Source organism: Bactrocera oleae, chromosome 2, assembly GCF_042242935.1.
Source record: "Bactrocera oleae isolate idBacOlea1 chromosome 2, idBacOlea1, whole genome shotgun sequence".
NCBI lineage: Eukaryota > Metazoa > Arthropoda > Insecta > Diptera > Tephritidae > Bactrocera > Bactrocera oleae.
The window spans coordinates 91,771,813-91,793,029 of record NC_091536.1 but is presented as its reverse complement, the minus strand read 5'-3'; positions in this window follow the sequence as shown (position 1 = coordinate 91,793,029).

Genomic DNA, 21,217 nt, shown 5'->3' with positions numbered 1-21,217 from the left:
TGTATTGCTACGCGCATGCTCATGTAATAAACATGATCGATCGCACTTGAGCGTTTGCCCTCCCAAAATTATGCAGACACTCGCACACATACCCACTTGAATGAATACCTATACAAGTAAAATGAGCGGTTTGCTTGCATGTCTGCGTGTAACCCTTATCCAACTCCTATTGAATGTCTTGTACGCCGCAGGAATTTCACAGCATATCGTTTGAATTCAAATGAATTGTAGTGAGATATTCCTACAATTATAATCGTATATCCCGTCCGTACGACCACAAAAATGTTATTTATTATTTTTATTTGCTTTATTTAAATTTTATTTGAGCGTTCCTTTTTTTCCACTTCATATAGTATAAAATTAGCTGGTGAAACTCCCGCCAAACACACAACTATTCACCTCAACCGCACACCTCGCGCATCCTCAGCGTGCTACGCTTCGTTTGTACACATCCCATTCTATATGCATATACATATGTACACACACACATGTGTGTGTGCGCGCGCATACACTCATACATGTCACAAATTATGAAAATGAAATGAAAATATGATCGCGTTTGGCATGACGGTTTGACTTTATCTTGAGCGCGTATCGTCGATTCGCACCGCGGGATATCCGCGCTTATGATGCCCATTCGTGCACAGCGTGAGTTCGGCTAACTTCAGTTTGAGCCGGAGTCAAATTGGAATTGTCGCTGCAATGGGAATTGGACATTCACACACTCACCAATGCATGTGCTAGTATGTTGTTGTTTGTATGGTCAGTGTTGTAGTTGTAAGCGCAGTCAGTTCTGACTGGTATTCGGTTTCGATTTCGGCTTACTGTATTGCCATCCATGGTGGCTATGACCGTTGATGTATGCGATGATGATGACGATGACGATGAGACGCTAAAGCTGTAACCAACCGAGTGTCTTGACAACGCGCTGCGTTGTGGAATTGTGCGAGGTGCTAAAGACCCCTTGAACAGTGTTCTATTTCTATACCAAAAAAATTCTCTATATGCAAAATATAATCAGCTAAATGTTGGAGTTGTAAAATTAGAGTTAAGGGGTTACATAGGTCTTGAAACATCAAAAAATTCATTTTTTTGATAATTTTTTGTATAAAAGTACAAAGTGTCATAAATATTTTCTCCAAGTTATAAGCCGATCGAGACGAAACTGTAGAAATTAGAGAGTTTTATAACCCGCCGTCTTTGTCATGGCTTGACCGAAAAAAAAAACTTTAAACGCGTTTTCCTTAAAACCACTTTATCGAAATCGGTAGTCAAAATTTCTCAACGCCTATTGAAGCGATCAAGTTTAAATTTTCCACACTTCTTTTAAGCATGTTTTTCTAGTCCCTGAACTAAGGATTTTTTTTTATCTTTGATATCAACTCATTTACAAGCCAATATGTGGGCTAATTTTATGCAAAAAACTACGTTTTTTGTAAAATACGCTACAAAAAATTTAATTTTTAATTTTTTTAATTTTTCTTCGTTCAGGGACAAGGAAAATTCACCTACTTTAAGAAAACTTTTGGTTTTTTGATTTCAGATAAAAATTGAAAAAGCTATCATGACTACCGCGTAAGCACTTTCTTGTGGACTGTCTACTTCACGACACTGCCAACGCCTTAACTTATACTATTTTTCATTCAAATTTTCATCAAATGTTTTCCACATATTGTACTTTTATATGTAAACAAAATAAATTGTATACTTTATTTAGTATCTTTTAAAAAAGTTATAGAAAATAAGCTTTTTTTTTGGCCTTCAAGACCTATGTAACCCCTTAAAAGAGTTTAAATAAACAATTTTTTGCCTAAGCAAATTCCTATTGGAACGGATGATATTGTTAAGGTCTAGACGTATACCCAAATATACTTAAAGCTCAAACTTGCAATGTGCTTGGTGGCCAAGGGAATACTAGCATGACTATAGCTTATGCGTTTCTTTCTGCCTTGACCTTCAATGCTGCCACTTAGTAGTTTTTGTTGGTACGAAGAGCAGATATTTCGTTAATTTCAGAATTTCCAGCATGGCTATAGACTTCCTTAAGCCTGACGGATTAACCCAATAATCGTTTGACTATTTTAGTGTGTTCGCTACTAGTAGAACTAGTACTTGGTATGTAAAATTATGCTGATCACTTTTTGCAAAACTAAAAAACTCTGATCTTATTGAGAAAGTTTTGAATCCTTCTTCCATCTTTTTCGATGTAAATATCACTTACATATCTCGAAGTAGTCCCAGATATCAATTATTGGTTTTAAGAGGTTAAATACATTTGGGAACTACAAAAAATCGATTTTTTTGCTTATATATCGAATGTACATATATCTGAAAATATTCTTTAAAAGTTGATACGGAATATAGTTTTGGAGATATGATAGTATTCGGTTCCCAAAACTTTAAACGAGTTTTTCTCGAAACGATGTTTTCTGAGTCCAGGAAAATTTCTAAAAATCAGCTACACCGATCGGCTTGAAATTCTTGCACAATATTTTTAGATATAATTGTCAAAATAATCCTAAATTTTTCAAAATGAATCTGCTATTATAAAAGTACAATTCTGTAAATGAGCATATTTTTAATCATTTATTACATAAAAAGTCTCCTGTCAAAATATTCACTAAAAAACACTTGCTTGTTTTTCCCTTGCAAGTGGTTATATCCGTATATCCCTTAACAGTGTCAGTTTCACCGGAAAAGAAATTCTTAATTGCGCAATCCGGTTTTAGATGAAAGACAATACTACTGGTAATGTATTACTTAAAGCTCACGATCAAGCAGGAACTCGCGATGCATATGTTGTATATTTGGGCGATTATTCTTATTTAGGAACACATATTAAAAGCACTCAAAACACGAAAATGTCACAAACTAGGTAACTCATAATTTACACAGAGAGTCACACTATAAACTGGAATGCTTAGGTTTTCTCCATAAATAGATTCGAAATATGTACGAGGTTTGTTCAAAACAGTATCAAGAATTTTTGTATTTCTTAAAAAAGTGTTTATTTATTCATTAATGTCTATTTTGTTCCTTTCAAAGTTATCACCCTCAGATATACCGCACTTATGCCAGCGTTTTTTCTAATCCGCAAAGCACTTTAAAAGTAATTTTTGTGATCTTGTTCAGCTCATCCTTCGATGCAGTTTTTATCTCCTCAATCGTAGCTTAGCGTTCTTTCATTAGCCTCTTTAGTTTTGAAATATCTAAACATATATAATACAGCTCTTTTGCATATTTAAGTAGTCCTAAGCTCTAAACAAAGCGGGTGCCACGCGAACTCACAATTGACCAAAACTAGCAACGAATCTATGATTCTTTACATTACTTCCTTCTTCTTCATTACTTCCAATCTTGAAAATACCAGCAACACTCATTATTTTATAACGTTTTAGAAATTTTTTATGGCCTCATTTTCATGAGAAGAAAACGATGACTTATCAAGACAATGCAGTTTCTAACAAATCAAGTCAAATGCTCCTAAGACCAAGGAGAAAGATATTTAGTAATCAAGTCAAATGCTCCTAAGACCAAGGAAAAAGATATTTAGTAATCATAAAGAGGCAATCAATGTCATCAACGTTCATAAAAGCCCAGCGAATACGCTAATGTATTACTTGAAACCCAAATCGATCGCTGACTTGGGCACGTGGAAAGACTGCTAAATCAAAAATCATCGAGAAAAGCCTTCACGAAAGAACCATATGAGAAGCGAACTAGACAGAACAAAGAAATGATGGGTAGTTGTAATGACCGATAACCTCAAAGAGATGTCCGTGTAAAACTGGTGGCACTTAGTAGCAGAACGGGAAAACTGGAGGAAGATAGTGCCGCAAGCAATAGTTCACCTTGGACTATCTAGGTAAGAAAGAAGAAGAAGAAAGAGGCAACCACCGACATTGAGAAGTTTTTTGTAGCAAGCTACAAAATTTGTATGGAAACGTTGGAACATTACTACAATCGGTATAAAGCCCTCGTCTTTAAGTATTTCCTTATATTATATAAATTATTTTATTTTTATATGTTTTCAATTTGGGAGGATATCTAACATTCGTTTACACCCGAAGTTCGTGAATCTGTATTTAATATATTTGAGTATTTATTCAAAGATTTAAAAGCTGATCTCAACATGCAGTTAACGAGTTTTCTTTTTCTTACAATGTAAAGAAACACGAATATGAATAAGGCCCCAGTTCTTGAGGTTATAGTATCCATTTTACCAGAAACCAGTATGTATTCGTAATCTGATCATTGTAACTTCTTCTCAAGCGAACATTACCCCTTGATTAGAGCTCATCGATGCAATAACTACACAGTTATTGTCTTGTACAGCGGCAACGAGCAGCTTGCTTGTTGCAACATTACGACAAGCAGTAGCAGTAGCTGTAAATGGCTGAAACAACAAATGTTGATAAATCATAATCGCATCGTGTAACGATGAACGCGACAACAAAAACTCTTGCAATTGCTGGCGAATACAAAGAAAGTTTAAACACCATCGAGGTATTGAACGGCGCATTATTGCAACTTCCAAGTAGCCAACTCGCAACTAATCGGCCGCTCATCTCAAGGCGTTACCAACTGTGCGACTTCTGTGCTGCGCCGCAATGCGATTGTGCTGTTGCTGCCGGCTATGAGACGGTATCACCGTTCGACGGCACCGCCAATGTAATTAATTTCAACGAGCACCGCTACAACTACAGATAATGGCAAATGAAGTGAACTTGTACACGAGCACAACAACAAAGCGGCTACTTGTGGTGCAAGTTGAAAGCTAAGCTAAAATTACACAGACACTTGCGGTTGGCCAGCTTAGCCGAGCAACTAAAAGGCGGACGAGTCGAGTTGCGCAAGCGCAAAACCACTGCGCACTGCGGACGACAACAACGTCGACACAAGTGCGAATTTGAGGCTGGAGCACGACAGTTGGTCAAATGAGTGATGGGCAATAAAATGAGAATTTTTATATGCTGCAGATAAGAGTCGGCGTGAGCGCGAACAACCACTAGAATGCTTATCCACTTGGATACTTAAACTGGCACCATCTAAATGCGTGCGTTTGTAAATATTAATGAATGTTAAAACATGCGAAACTAGGTAAGAGCAAATGTAGGCAGGCGGTGAGGGGCATGACATGTGCAACACATTAAAATTAATTAGAAACAAGCGCAAAAAATGGCTAATTAAAATTCTTCTTTATTTATTTGAATATACTTGATCGCCTATTGTGCGGCACGAAATAGTTTTAATATAAGTAATTGTTTTTTTATGTTTTTGCTTTTATTTCGCTTAGATGTGTTTTGCGGCATTTCATTTCATTTTCATTTGTTTTCATTTGATGTTGTAAATTTAGCTGTAATTAAAATGAGGTGGAACTCAATAACTATTTAATGTGTTCTGGTGCGCTTCCACCATTACCGGCAAATTCACTACGCTTGCGCTCCCCGTTAGCTGACCACCCTGTTCAACCGGCAGGCATTTGTCATCGTGCTCTAAGTTGTTAAATGGAGTTGGACTTGTATTCAATTGACCATTAAGACCATATAAGAGTGCGTGTGATGGCATTTAATTGGAATATGCACAGGCGTACGCATAAACAAACTGTTGCCCGACCACATGCGCTAATGCAAACGTATAAACAACACTTTTAGCGGCAAAACGCAATTAAAAATAGTATATACTATCCGCGACAACAAATAATAAGTTGTTAGTAAGTATTGTATGTATATAAATAAAAATGTATTATTTCCGTTTTAACGTTTTTTTTTTTTTGTTTTACTTTTTTTTAATATATTAGAGGTAATCAGACCGAACATGTTAATCTGGTAATTCGTTAGTTGATACTTCGTTAAAACACTTAACTATGCACATACTCTTGCTCTACCTCAGTAGTGTGGCATATTTTGTTTCAAAATAGCTGAATCAATTTTATTAGATACTTACTTTTGAAAAATGTGTCTAATAATATTGTGTAGCAAGCAAAAAAATTATTTTTTCGCAATGAATGAAATTAACTTTTTTTGGGCAACGACGCAAAACAAACAGCTGATTTGGTGTTTCGAAGTAACAAAAAACGGAACAAGTAACTGAAATTTTAGACCTACTCTTCCATAAAATCGATAACACATTTGATCTGTAACTATATTCCTGCTTTTTTTTCAAAATAATTTTTGAAGCTCGGTTCTGATGTGAATCGAGCGTTTTGTATCGACCGGAATAAGTAATGGTAGTCAGAAGAAGCAACCCAAGCAGGTGAGGCAAAACTTCCCAGCCGCTGTTTAGCACATATTATTTAACCAGTCTTGCAACATAGACGAGCGTTGTCATAATAGAAAATTATTGACCCGTGTCTAGTCAATTTGATAAGTTATTGGTGGCAGCGCTCCCCATTAATGGTTTCACCCGGTTTCGGAAGCTTGTAATAGAGCACGTCTTTCTGATCCCATCAAATGGTTGGGCGAGTTTCATACTTGTAACTTTTTCATTTAGGGTTGCCGTAATTTATCCATTTTTAATCAACAGTCACAATTCAATGCAAAACAACTTCTTTTTGTAGCGTTCAAGTAGCATTTCTGACATACAAAATAGTCTTTTAACGTGTCTAGGCTTCCATTCATATGACACCAAATTTCTTTGCTTTTGACTGAAGCCGGCTGCTGTTAAACGTTTTGAAATGCATGATCGCAATGGTTCTGCAAGCTCTTCTTGCGCTTGCCAATTGCATGCAAATTTTATTATGATATGATCTACAAATAATTGTAATTGATAAGACACACTAAGTTAGCAATAATTCCTCTACAGCTTAGAAGCATGTTCCCTTAGTGGCACTAAAATATTACACATATTAACCGATATATTCTGAAATGAAATCAAAAAGAGAGACTAAAAATTAAAACTAGGTCAATTGGGGTTAGACCAAAGTCTGGACCGATTTTGTTAATTTTTTGATAAACCATTTTGTGGTCACGAACTTTACTTCATCAATAAATTAAGTATACTGACCATTATAATGAAATTTATGTCAGCCAGATGATCGTAGATCGGTATATGGATCAAGGAGAAGATCAGGACTGATTTCATTTAAATACACTGAGCACTAAACTAAAATATATAATTTCATTAAAATTAGGTATTATACTAGAATAGCGAAAACATTATATTATATTATATATAGGTGCTATGGGAATTCTAGACCGATGACCCATTTTCGTAATATGTCGAAGAAATTATGTTTTAATTTTTACTAGGTATCTGTAACTTCTGAACACCTGATAATATACTACACCGCAAATTGTAAGCGCAGATTTTAGGTCTTTGGATCTATATATCCGAATAGGGATGCCCTCAATAGCGCCCAGTAGATTCCTGAAACTCATCAGAGCCTTTCTAGTGCACACTAATTTCAAAAAAATATGACCTCTTAATTTCACTAAGATATATCGCAGATTAACCGATATTTTTTTTGGTCAAAAGTAAACAATAGGCACTTTATAATCATATTTGACGACTTGAAAAGTGTTGCTCCAATTTTAACTTTCATGTGAGAGATGCGGCATCTTGAAGACACTATTTGTGCAAAGTTTCAATCTGATATATATTATATATCAGTCAGCTATGGTAAACGGAAAGAGTCTGATGGCTTTTAACATTTTATTAGTTGGGAAGTCGGCAAGAAGACATAAGAATGTCAAGATAACGTTATGCTCTCAATTCCATTTTATAGTATAGTTGCTTTGAGATTTAAGCGAAAAGTGGTCCCGGTATACGATTTTTGTACCTACTATCTTTATGGTTAAATCTAATGTTAATATTTAAAATATCAATGGCTATCGAGCAGTTTAGTTATCTGATAGGCTTTATGAAACACGGTACTCATACAAGATTTTCCGCAGTACATTTATAAGATTCTTAATTTACGAATTACTAGAACTTTCACACTTTACTTCCCAAAACAAAAGTAAAACATTAAAAGACGGAAGCAAGTTGTAAGTGTAGTTGTAATACAGAAGCCAAACACCGAAAGACATGGCAAACTTTAGACATTTGAACTGAGCGCTGCCTTCTAACAAGAATAGGTTCACTCAAAAGTCATTTAAACGCCAAATGCTGGCATTAATTCGACATAAACAGGTGCAGCGTGACTATCTACAAATATATGTGTATTTTATGGGGCTCAACAGGCTGAACATTTTATGTTACAAATTTATGATGACCCCAGATATGGGAACAGCAGTGTAGACTTGACGGCGTTGGTTTACCAAAAAGTCAACCCAAACAGAAAGAATAATTTTTATTTTATTATTTTTCAGCAAAGGGCACATTTTAAATTTAGACGAAATGTCAGCTAGTGATTTATGACTGACCGCACACAGTTTAATATACATATATAGATAAGTACATATGTACGTATAGACGTATAGGGGTCAGCAGTAGCCGGATACGCGTAGCGTAATGTCAAATGACATTGCTGATGGTCATCATGAGCGCATGCGCCGCCACCGGCAACAGCCAACAGCCAACAGCGGTTTTTATGATGCCTGCCTTCGCTCGCCCAGGACTGGCGACCGGCCGCTGTGGCCCAAGTGTTGCCCTTTTGTCAACGCTCGTAAAACAATAACAGCCACAGCAGCAGCATGCCGCTCTTTGACTTACATATGCACATAAATGAATGAATTTTTCTGACAATAATCCAAAACAGATAAAAGCACTTGACAGCAACTGAAACAACAAACCGAACACCAACAAAAGTGTGTAGCTCAAGTGCTCCAGAGTCAAAGCAAGCTGCGGAAAGAACAAATGTTAATCTGTTTTAATCTTCGAGTGTGCAAAAAATACCGACTGGAAATCAAATGGGCTCTCCTGAATGACTGACTGACCGCTTGACGGCACTGACTGACTAAATGTACGAAATGGTAGCAGCAGGGGCAGCAGCAGTCTCACCGAATACTTCTTGACAATTTTCGGAATCGTTTTAATTTGTGTTTTTTTTTTTTTTTTGAAGAGCATAAGCGTCGTCTTGGTGCAATTCCATAGAAATACACCAAAGCCAGCGCGCTGCTCTTTCAGTATTTTTATTGTTATTGTTAATGTTTTCTCTTTTCACAAATGAATGAGGGGTCCAGTAGTTAAGCGATTGCGTAATGTTGTCATTGTACATGCTTGTACACTTGTTGGCAGATATTTTTGGTCATCACCATCAACCAATGTCCCTGTCAACGTTTGCTTCAATTTGGTCTTGGCCCCAGCAATAAATGCGTTTCGGCATTTCCGTAGTTCTTGGCAACATACGCATATAGCCATGCAGCATGTGCATACACATTTACCGCATTGTAACTGTCGTTGTTTCGATTGTCATCTGTAAGCGACTGTCATGTTTAGCCACATTTGTGCCTTTGAAGATAAGCGCCAAATAGTGACCGACTAAGTTTTTGTTGTTTTTGCCAAATTTAGAGTCACATTACGTAGAGTTAATATGAATATTTCATTACTCTGAGATTAACAACAATAAATTGAGAGATTTTTTTTAATCCATCAGTTAATATTTTTAATCGAATACTGATAGCGCTGATTGAACTGAGCGTCTACACTTTAGAAGCCTGTAACTCAAAAAATATTTTAGATATAAATTTAAATGTATTAGTCAATTTAAGTATATTAGTTTTCAACCTATCGACATATGAAAAAAATGTATTTGTATTATTTAATTTCACATTAGCTCTGCCTTTTAAAAAGTATTGAAATACGAAGACTAGACTTTTGATATCCAACGGATAGCAAACTGTATAGTGCAAGCCAGTCACAGAACTAAAACTTATGAATTCCCAAACTATTTATTTTATGCATTTAAATCATTCTAGTTGAATTTAGTTCTAGTAAAATTTACAACTCCTCTTCAGTAGCCAGATACAACCATGTAATGTATGCAGATGAAGAATAAGCCTAAGGATAAAATTTGTAGATTATAAAAAAAAGAAAATTTTTAGAAAAAAAAAAATTTAGAAAAAAAAATTTTTTTTTAACATCTAGAGTCGGTAGACTCACTTTAAAATTAAATTTCGAGTTAAAATTTTAATTTTGTAAATTTGATAAGTGTTCTAGAAGCTGTGGAGAGTCCTCTTTCAGGCCAATTAAAAGTTATCAACTTAAAAAATTTTAGGGATCATTATTGGACTTGTAAACGACAACATACTTTCCTTAAGCGTTAAATAAATTTTGAGTCAAAAACCGTCAAGTTCGGTCATTTTTATATAAATGTGAGGAGTTTAACTTTGCGTATATACAGAGAGATAAATGGTTATGGCTAATTGACTCTGCTCACCATGCAAATTATTTATCTATATATTTTATAGGGTCTCCGACAATTCCTACTGGGTGTTTAAAGCTTCATGGAAAACCACAACCGTAGTTCTCGTAGTTAAATCTCACATTTAACTTGAAGCATAAATCGGATATGGCGTTTCATTTATATTCCCACTATTTCACATGATGAAAGGCATGAGATCTGAAGTATTTATGCCTTGATTTCTTAAAGGTGAAACTGTTACGAAGGTAGCGTTGAGATGATTTTATTTTGTCTTCTTCCAAATAACTACTACAACTGGCATCGGGTTATGCTTTAAACCGTACTTCTTGGATTACCTATTGACAATGAACAGATAAAACGCCTACAACTATGAAAAGTGAACTCCACATGTGGATTAGCTTGAACCAAAAGGACCTTGCGAATGCGCAATCGCTTTGTCTTTCACTACTTCATAGAATCTGGAGGGTAGCCCCGATTTTAATTCATTTAATAGACTATGACCGAAAAGTTATAAACATATTTTTTAATACATATTTCAATGTTACATAATAAGTATTTAGTTCGAAAATCAAGATTCGTAGTCAGTCGAAGGCCCATAAAAACCATTGAACAAATAACGGCTGAAAGTTACTGATTGAGGAATTTTTACAAATGTGAAATATTAAATAAATCTTTAGGTTAATTAAGATAAATAAGCTAATTTTTCATGAGGCTACGAATAATCCCACTTGAACAGTTCAAGACGACTGTACGTTGTGGTGCCCAGAACTCCCTGGTATGGATCAAAAAGACCGTCACATATCGACAAAACGCCTAGAGCCTGCCAGATATTTACTTATTGAGGCAGCCAATATAAATTCCACCTAAATGACTGGGTTCGTAGAAAGTATGGTAAACGAGATGCTTCAACCACACAAGTGCTGGTGCTGAAAGGTGCCCTTCGACTTACAGTTTCCGACGATTCCGCTGTGGCCAGGCACCGGCCAAGTTGAATATCAAAAATGCTACTGAGGTCATGCACTACTACACTAGCTTTGTGCTCATTGTCATTGAGCTCCGGCAGCAGCTCTCCTATCGGAGTGGATGTATACCTCTCTTAAAGAAGCCGCACTTCGGAAAAGTACATCTGCTGACACCTTGATGGCTGCCACTTCTGCCTGAAAAACACAACAATACTCGGGCAGCCTTCCTTAAACCATCAAGATTTTTCTTTTTCCTTTCGAGAGTTGTACCCAAAATACTTTCGAAACGTTTGCTTGACAAACAATTAAAGGGATTTACTGGATTTTAAAATTTTGGCAAAATGTGACCCAAATATTTGGAATAAAAAACGAAATCGCAAATTCTTTTGCACGTACAGTCTAAGAGATACATATTCTTATGATGGATAAAAAAAGCAAGCAATTAAAAGACTTCTGCGTTGTTAGAAATTCCGCCAAATGTTGTATGCAAAATTAAAAGCTTAAAATGATTTTGAAGTAGCCGACAAATAATGTTTGTGCATAAATTTCTATAGTAATATAAAAAGGCGGTATTGATTGCTTTTAGAGAAGGTGAAACCGCTTGACAATAAAAAAAAAGAATGCAAAGCGCTGCAGAGTATAGCTTTTGTCAAAGAAACTCCATACAAACAATAAAAATCAAAATAAAATAAGCAGAAATTTATTACAAATGCTACATAAGTACATGTGTGTTTATAGCTGTAAATATGTATATTGGTAAATATGTAAAGTGTCTGCAAGTGAACGCTATAATTGTAATGGAATATGACCACACTTTGAAGTCACTCAATGAGCGCCGCATTCCCATGCGATCGACGGGCGCGCGCTGAAAGATTATTGGATAGATCGACGATCTGGCCTAAGACCAAAGTGCCGCTAACGTTGTGTTTGCTGAATCTTTACCAGCAACATGTGTGTGTGCGTGTGTATAGGTGCTCTTTTTATTGCTATGGGGATATATGAAGCCCACATATTCGTCGAAAATATGCGTGATCATGCAGACCACAATTAAAAACTCAAAAGGGATCAGCTAAAAGGAGCGGCAAAAAAATTTGCTTCCAAAGTGTTAAGTGCAAATTGTGAAGAGATATGCATGGAATTCGATTTTAACGCTTTTTATCTGGTTTGCACGCAGCATAGGCATATACATAGCTATATAGGCGATCCGTAGCGCTCAAAGTCGCTGAATGGTGATCGACAGGCATTGAACGAGCGTAGCTCTTCGGTAAAGTGCAAACAAAAGGCGCTTTAACTAATTGAAAACTATTTGTGTGCCACTTTAAGTTTTCAATATTTCAAACGACTGCGGCAACATGTGTCAGCTGCAAAGTATATAACTACTAGCAACAAAAAAATTGTAATAATAGCAATAGCAACAAAAACAATAGTAAGAGCGCATAAGTCACTAAAGCGATTTAGAGATCATAGCGCACAAAGAAAAGATCGCTTGTAGATCATTTGTTGTAGATCGCCGGCGATCGACGTTATTTGCATTTAAATTCGTGAGAAACGTCAATTTATACGGCTACATACAATATGTGCATGTATGTGTGTGTGTATGTAGTGTGTAAGCACACATTTGTTGCCTTTTGTTTTGGGGCACAAATCAATCTTATCTATTAATATGCACCGCATTTGGCCGGCTTGCTTGGCAAAGGGGTTTTCGAAACAAAAACGCTCCAGCGTCAATCTCACACGTTTTTGGTTTTAATGCTATGCAGCAACAACTATTTTTGATTTCTTTTTTCCTTATTTTTTTTTGTGTGTTTTTTGTGAACACATTTTTTCATATTTTTTGGTTGTCACCGTAGCCATTAACCTGATTTTCCACAATTTCAATCAACGCCAAGGCAAAAACCACAAAACAATTCCAATTTAAGCGTAAAAAAAAAACTGTTATGTGTATATGTATGTGTGTGTATGTGTTTTTTGTCTTTGTTCTAAAGAACAGTCAAGCAAGTTCACATATTCAGCTGAGTGAGGCTCTTTTGTTTGCCAGCCCGAATTCAATCAATTCAAATGGCTCATTTTCCAGCCAAAATAATGGTATAAGCGTCAACCGTGTCCGTATCTATGTACAAATCAGTATTTCTCAGTTAGCGTATGGCTTAAACGCATTACTGGAGGTAGGTACCATAACAAAAATAACATTCACAACAACAACAACATGCATGGCAATCGGAGAGACAATTAGTTTGTCGCACACACATGGTCAAGGGTACAATCGTATGATCAGTCGGTTGATTGCGCACTTGAAGATGCCGGCGGATTATTGGATTTACGCTTAGGGTGGTGCATCCTTCGTTCGGTACGGCAGACAGCTCGTCAATTCAAATGAAGTCATAGCGTTATGGTGCCAAAATCAAAGAACGCACACATTTGATGAAAATGACTGATCTGCAGTCAGTCTCGGCCAGGACAGAACGCATGAAGTGCGCACGCGCACAGGCTCAACTGCTTGAGATTGTTCTATTTTCCATTTTTCGAACAAAAAAAATATATTTTTTTCTCACTAAATACTTAATTTCTTTTATTTTTAGCCATATTCCAATATGGACCTTTTCTAAGTTTCTCCTTCAACTACCCATGCATGCAATCAAGTGTGCCTGCTTCTTTGTTTAGCAAGAAAAATTGCCCACTACACTTCTACGTTTTTTTTTTTTATATTTTTTTTTTCAAGCAAGGTTGTGATTGCCTGTCGCGTAGCCGTCCAGTCTTTTAACACAGTGCCACCATCGTGCTTTGGCGCGCTGTGTCTTCACTGTGTTAAATACCGACTGATTCGTGTGTTGATCGTTTGATGGATTTCCAGCGAAGTTAAGTGCAGTTGTGTGAACTCACTTCTTCAAAAAAATGCATTTTCCCTTTTTTCTGGAATGTTACACTGTTTTTTTTTTTTTGCCTTTTGCTTTTCATAAGTGCTCACACTGTTCAATTTGATGGTTCAATTAGTTATGGGAAACTAGTAAATCGAAAACATTATCAAATGCATTTTTTTTAGCATTTTGAGTCTCATTCCAATACTTTCTTAATTCACACAAGTGCTAAACTGTTTACATGCTATTAACCAACTCTACTATAAAATGGAAATTTTCAGAACACCAGCGCCGTAGGAGGCATGTTACATCGCGTTGTTACGAGTTAAGATCATTTGTCAAATATGTAATTATCAGGAAAAGAAAAAATATTGATTTAGGCAAAGCCAAAGTGGTTTGAAAAAATATTTACTAAATTTACTGAAAGTGAAAATTTTCATTTCAGAGATTACTCGGCTTACATATCCAGAAAAATAAACAATTTCTAATATATGACGGTAAGCTAATTATCATTTTAACAAAAACAAGCGTTAACTATGGCTACCCCGATAAAGCTGCATTTCTTAAAACACAAAAGGGTGTAAAAACATTTTTTTTTTTTGCCCAGTCAGTTTGAATAGCTCCTCATTGTTTTATACAACTAAAGTATACAGATAGAGTATATACACTTGAGTCCTTAAACACAAAGCGTGTGTCTTTCGAAATAAGTCTCTCTTCTTTGTTTTGTAACAAAATTGTGTCTCTCTAATGAGAAAAGTGAAGAATCATATATAATCCCAAAAGTGCGAAGACGACTGAAGAGTTATTACCCACTACATTTCGAGTGTTTTTAACAATCACCGCCATTATTATAACCGGAAGTAGTATGTATGATTTAAGATTCGTTCACAAAGTATTATATAACCGGTAGAAAATAGTTTTCACACTCCTCACAGTCTGTGGCAAAGGGAGCATAACCTCAACTTATATCATCGCTCTCAAAATTTACGGTTATGTCTCATCTTTTTTGTCGAACAAACTCAGGGCCTTAATTATTCTAATGACCCGATAAAACTATTACTGTTATTCAATAATCAAACAACTACTTGTATCAGTGATCATTTCTTTGAAAATCTGAAGGAAATCTCTTCTTGAATTGTCGATAAAATGTTCATAACTAAAGTGTCTGGGTAATAGATTATCACAAATCTATAGGAAATAGTTATATATAATATATGTAAATTAAAATCTGGTATCAAATATCTAGCTCTATATTAAATATATATCTCAAAAATGTCTACGAACTTCTCCAACCACAACAATTTGCTCTAATTTTATGAGACTTTTTAATAATGCATTTCGGTAGTAACTCTTAGTTGATGTTACCAAACTGCTTGTTTTACTATTATGTATTATGTAGTCGTTTCACAGCGTTCATTAGCACCAATAATCCACGATCAGCCAATCCAAGTTAGACCAAATATCAAGTTAATTATCATAGAAATGTATACAACAACTTAGGCGACAGTCCAAACAATTTTATCTCATAAATATACAAATGTGCTTCCACTTTTAAATTTTTTACATAAATGCATAAATAATGGCATATTAACTATATATGCATAATACCGGTATGATTTCGTGAAGATACTCGTAAAAACAAAATTAATATAATATTCATATGGCCACAAACATTTAATCATCAAATCAACTATTTTCGAAGGCAATCAATAGTCAAAGTGGGGGACCTGTTCAACCTGTGTTTGAATATAATATTTTGCGCTCAACTGGCCATTAAAGATGCGAAATCAAACTCAAATTCGTCATAATTGCCACAAAAAAAAGAGTAGAAACAATAGAATCGTGCTAATTTAAATGCTTAACTTACACATATACATATGTACCTATATTACTGTATATATACATATGGATATGCATATATGGGAGCAGCATATCGTCCCTTCATCAAGCCATACTAAGCACATGTCAGTCGCCATGTTAGACTGCCCAACAAAATACATCCAACTCATTTCATCTTCAATATTCCTCATTAAATAAGCATAACGAACAGCAGATAAATAGCCGCAGCAATTACGGCCAAACAGCCCCACTCAACTTATTTACATATTAGTTAATCAAGGTACAGTTTAAATTTGAGTTGTGTTCCAGCCAACAAACGGTCGATGGCCTCTCACACGAATTAAACGACTCACGGATTTGGACACTTGCCAAGCGCAGCTGATTATTATTCGTCTATTTGTTGGCCAGCAATCCGTGGCAGAGTTTCGGTAAGAAAATAGCCATTTTATTAATGTGCCTTTGCAACATATTTTCTTCTAGGAAAAGAAGCAATTATTTGTACTTCTGTGCTAAATTAAACAAGCGTTATTGTATTTTTTGCCCTAGATAAAGTTGCCAAGCTTTTTGACCAAATATCAGACATAAGAAACACTGGAAAGTATACCTTTAAAAACAAATCTTCTCATAACAATCACAATTTGAATGTCTTAAGCACAGGCCGGATCGCCAAGATCATGTCCAAGAGCCAAGAGCAAGGAAAACACGCATACTTTGTGAGTACGTTCTCGAAAGGACTGCCGGACGGTTATTGCCGTAATGAAAGTTCGCAAACTTCTGACAGCACATGCGACCCGGATGGGCATAAGTAACGCTATCTTATCGCAGAAAGTGCAGAGGAATGGGCATGAGAGATACGCTGCAACACCTTCTATGCTTCTGTCCAGCCTCATCTAGAACTCGTCTTAAGTTTTTAGTAGCTTCGCAGTTCAAGAGACTAGATGAGGTATCAAAATTATATATAAGTCGCTCTTTAAGCTCGCAAAAAGCGTTGATGTCCTGTATGATGAATACTTCAGCTCAAATTAAACTGAACCTCCATCTGGCATTACTAAGGACCACTAGATCCATGTGTGGCATGACAGTCGGCCAATATAACCTAACCGCCACCTTGTATACAACGACTTAAAATTTTAGACAAAGACTGCGATATTAAAATGAAAAAATACTAACGATAAGGAACGTGATCTTAAAGGAAAATATCTCTTACTTCATGATTTGGCTGGTTTGGATGCTTGTCCATAGCTAAACTGTAGAGTACTGCTAGGCTGATGAGCTTAAGGAAGGTCAAGTACTTCTGTCTGCCCAGTTGCAGAATAGGAACGGGTAGGAGCTCGACTAGTTTCTTGAAGTTTACTATTGAATGCTTGGGCCTCAGGCGAGTTCGGCAAGCGCTGGTCAGCTACTAGCAACTGTGCGATCGCAAGGGCCTTCTGGTCCAAGGTAAATCGTAAGAGGTCTAGTGAGCGCCTCGTATTAGCCAAGTTCACTTTTCAAAAATTAGTTCTAACTAGACGCTGCCTGCTCGGGATTTATGCGGTAAGATTGAATATTTTACGGAATGCCATTGCATAAGCTAAGAGAATGAGATAGAATCATCTCAATGCTTCCTTCTCGAATGTCACGAATTTGTCAGATAAAGACTAAAATACCTCGAGGCTCACACTTTAAGACATCCAGGTGAAATAGTGGACATAGAAATAAAAGTAAATTTGTGATCGGTTCAAAAAGCCTTGTTAAGAATTAATTTATAAATATACGAGTTTTTATCTGACTTCACAAAAGACTGAACTTAGCAGTATAAATGTGATTCCCCGCCATCTTATGGAATCAGCCACCTAACCTAACCTTAACTCACATCAGAAGCGGAAAATTCAGTACCAATTTATGTTAGACCGACCGAATAATTGTCTTAGTACTGCCCACTAATGTATAAAAGTTCGTAAAGCTCCAGTAGTCGATCTATATTAACCAAATTTTAAAAATATCATTCTTAAAAGATCTTTTCAATATACACCGGCTTTAACCAATATGATGCCATTGTGAATTCCATCCCCAAATAAGAAATAGCAACGATTTGAAATACATAGGTAATTAAGTTTCCTTTGACTCCCATATTATTTATATTGCTTACCTCCAGTGAATTGACCTCACGCCTATGGAAATCGGTTAAGTATGGTTCTCTAATCTTTGTCTGTGCATATAATTAATATACTGATTTTTTCCGTAATTTTTAAATGCAGGAATAATGTATAAATAAAGAGTTTATAAAACCATTTTCATAGAAGTACATAGGTAGGTTTATTTGATTCCAATAAAAGGTCACATTTGGTTCACAATTTGCCTTTTTTATGTATAAGGATAACATCAATCACATTTAATTTTAAGAAACATACAATTAAAATAACCTATACTCATATAAAGCTAAATATCGAAATTACTCAACAAATAAATATTTCGCAGTTTAGTCAGTTCAGAGCTCAAAAAAAATGCACCAGAAAACTATCATTCGGAACCACTGTATCTGCATAAAGTCGCACCGAACGAAAGAGAATTTTTCGAACATTGATTTATCACAAACAATTTATCACTCATTAGGGAATGCATTTTGTGGTGATTACAAGGTAATGATGATGTGTGCATGCGGCGTCAAAGACGGAGGCGTTGAAAGCGCCTCGAAAAGCTAATGTGAACCGCGACTAGAACAGCAGCAGTAAAAATGAAAAACAAAAAGAAATCGTACATACTTTAAATTGAAAAGTGCAGAAGTAAAGTAGTACACGCGGATAGTCTGCAGTTGGTTCGGCTGGCTGTTGCTGCACACAAATGGACAGGCTATGTCATGGCAAGCATCAACAGCGCCGCGCTTCTACTCAACTTGTAATATGTAAATGAATGCGCTTTTAACTGTGCAGCTGACATTAAATGCCGCGCAGCAGCTTGTGGACGCGGCATATGAATTCTCATAATAGCAGCACAATTAAGATAATTCGCTGGCATTAATTATTCGTAGGTGCGCGCTGCAACGAAACGCAGTTCGACGTAGGCAATCGAGAACCTAAACATGGCAGCGCATGACAGGGGCAACAACGGTGCTGACCGATTTCTCAATACTCCAGCGCTGTGGATTGCGAAAAGGCTCTGCGAAACTACAGCTGAAATTTTCAAATTGACAAGACAAACAAGAGACAAATAATTATGTCAATTTAATTTAAAAGCTATATAAATTATATGCGATAGCAGTGAGAAAAAAGTTTTATAAATCGCATTCATAATGGGGAAAAAATTAAAAAATCCGCTATACGAAATGCCAGACTTCAGTGAACGACGCTGCAATGCGTCATATTGTTGACAATGGCGCTGATGTTGATGAAGCCCCATTCACAACGCTGATTGGCTGACAGACAATGACATTAATTTAAAGCCTTTCGAAAAGTACAGTTTCCAAAAACCGCACATTCTTAGAAAAAATTTAAATATTTGAAAAATTTGTGCTAATTACTTTTTTCCCCTATTCAAACAGCTAATGAAGTCAAAAAATTGGCCAACTTCAATTTATCAAGTTTCGACATTTTTTCAAATTGTATAGAAATGTATTTGCAATTAGCAGAAATCAGCGAAATACAAAGTGCAATAATGACACCTACACAAATTATCTTATACCAAGGAAAAAATACATGACACTGCGAACATGACAGCCAATTTACCGCGCAGCTCACCGCTGAAAGCTTGCCGTCAAATAGCTTGTCAATTTTTGTGAATACACAATAACTTAATACAACTTTGTATGCACACACACTCACTCACATATTTGTGCTTCTTGTGTGTATTTTGCTGATAGCTATTTGCAATTGAATGATTTAAGTTGTAAGCATTTCAGATTGTGGCATTAACAGCGGAATCTATTGTCAAACGTACTTAACTCGTTGCTTAACACTTTGTTTGTTGATTGACATTGTTGCTGTTGGTATTAAAGTTAGCGCTGCTAACGTTTTTTTCCCATCAATTAAGCAGTGCCTCTTTTTGCTGTTGACGGCTAAATGTCAACTAATGACCGATAACAAGAAGTTTTTTGTTGAGAAACACACTATATTTCATTTATTTTAAAAATATTTATGCAAAAAAGTAATTTAAAACGTATTATCTATCATCGATATCTGAAATAGTTTATGAGTGACAGTCTTCTAAAGTGTAGCCGCTCAGTTCAAACAACTCCATGAGTTTACCCTTTTTACGTCTACGAGCTATTCTGGACACAACATTTTTCAAACTTGCTTGAGTTACTCGGAGACCGATCACTATCAAATTGTTTCTGCCTATTCTGTATATTGTACTCCATACAATGACTTACGAGTTTTTGATCTGATCAAAAATTGAATTTTAACAGGTCAAAAGCGATCAAAATTTTGCGTAAAATACAAATTTTTGTTTTAAAACGCCGCCATCTTGTTGGTTATTTTTAGTTTTCCGCAATTGTACGTACAACATCTTCTAGAGGGGATTTTTTTTGTTAGTTTGAAAAATATTTTTTTTTAAATTTTTTGTGTATTCTTAAAATATGTATAAATATTTATATACTAGTAGATATATATTTTTCTTTTTAGTAACTTATTCGTATATTTAATTATAAAACAATAAATCTAATTTCGAAATTTGAATACAAATATTTTGCTTTTAAAGAAGAATTTCGAAAAAGAGAGAAATTATTTTTTAGACGAAACCCAAACCCTCGAAGAATTAGTTGTGCGATGTAATTCTAATAATTGATATTCTTTAATGAATTTTCATTACTTATGAAGTGTGTTTAAGAATTTGAGCGACAAGTGCAATTGGAACGATCATTCGGTTATAGTTTCAACTTTATACAATATTTTCTTTGGAGACAAAATTAGAAATATTTAGTAATTACTGATGAAAAATATTCAAAAAGTGAGGAAAATGGGTTTATTAATGATTCTAGTTCCAGCCTTAGAGAAGTTACTGACGAGGTAGACGTGCCTTGAAGAAGATAAATCGCTCATGCTAACATAATAATAAATAGCGATTTACTTTGAAAGGCTTTAAATGTTGATGTATCTCAGTAAAAGAAGTTGACATCCAAATAACATCCACCTCGTCTAAATTTTTCAAACTTTTTGATATAATAATAATATTAATAATAATAAACGCTGCAATATTTATCCTTCAACATTAGATCGTTATCACTCATAACAAGGCATAATCGTTGATGAACTTGAGATTTAAAAACGAAAATTTCA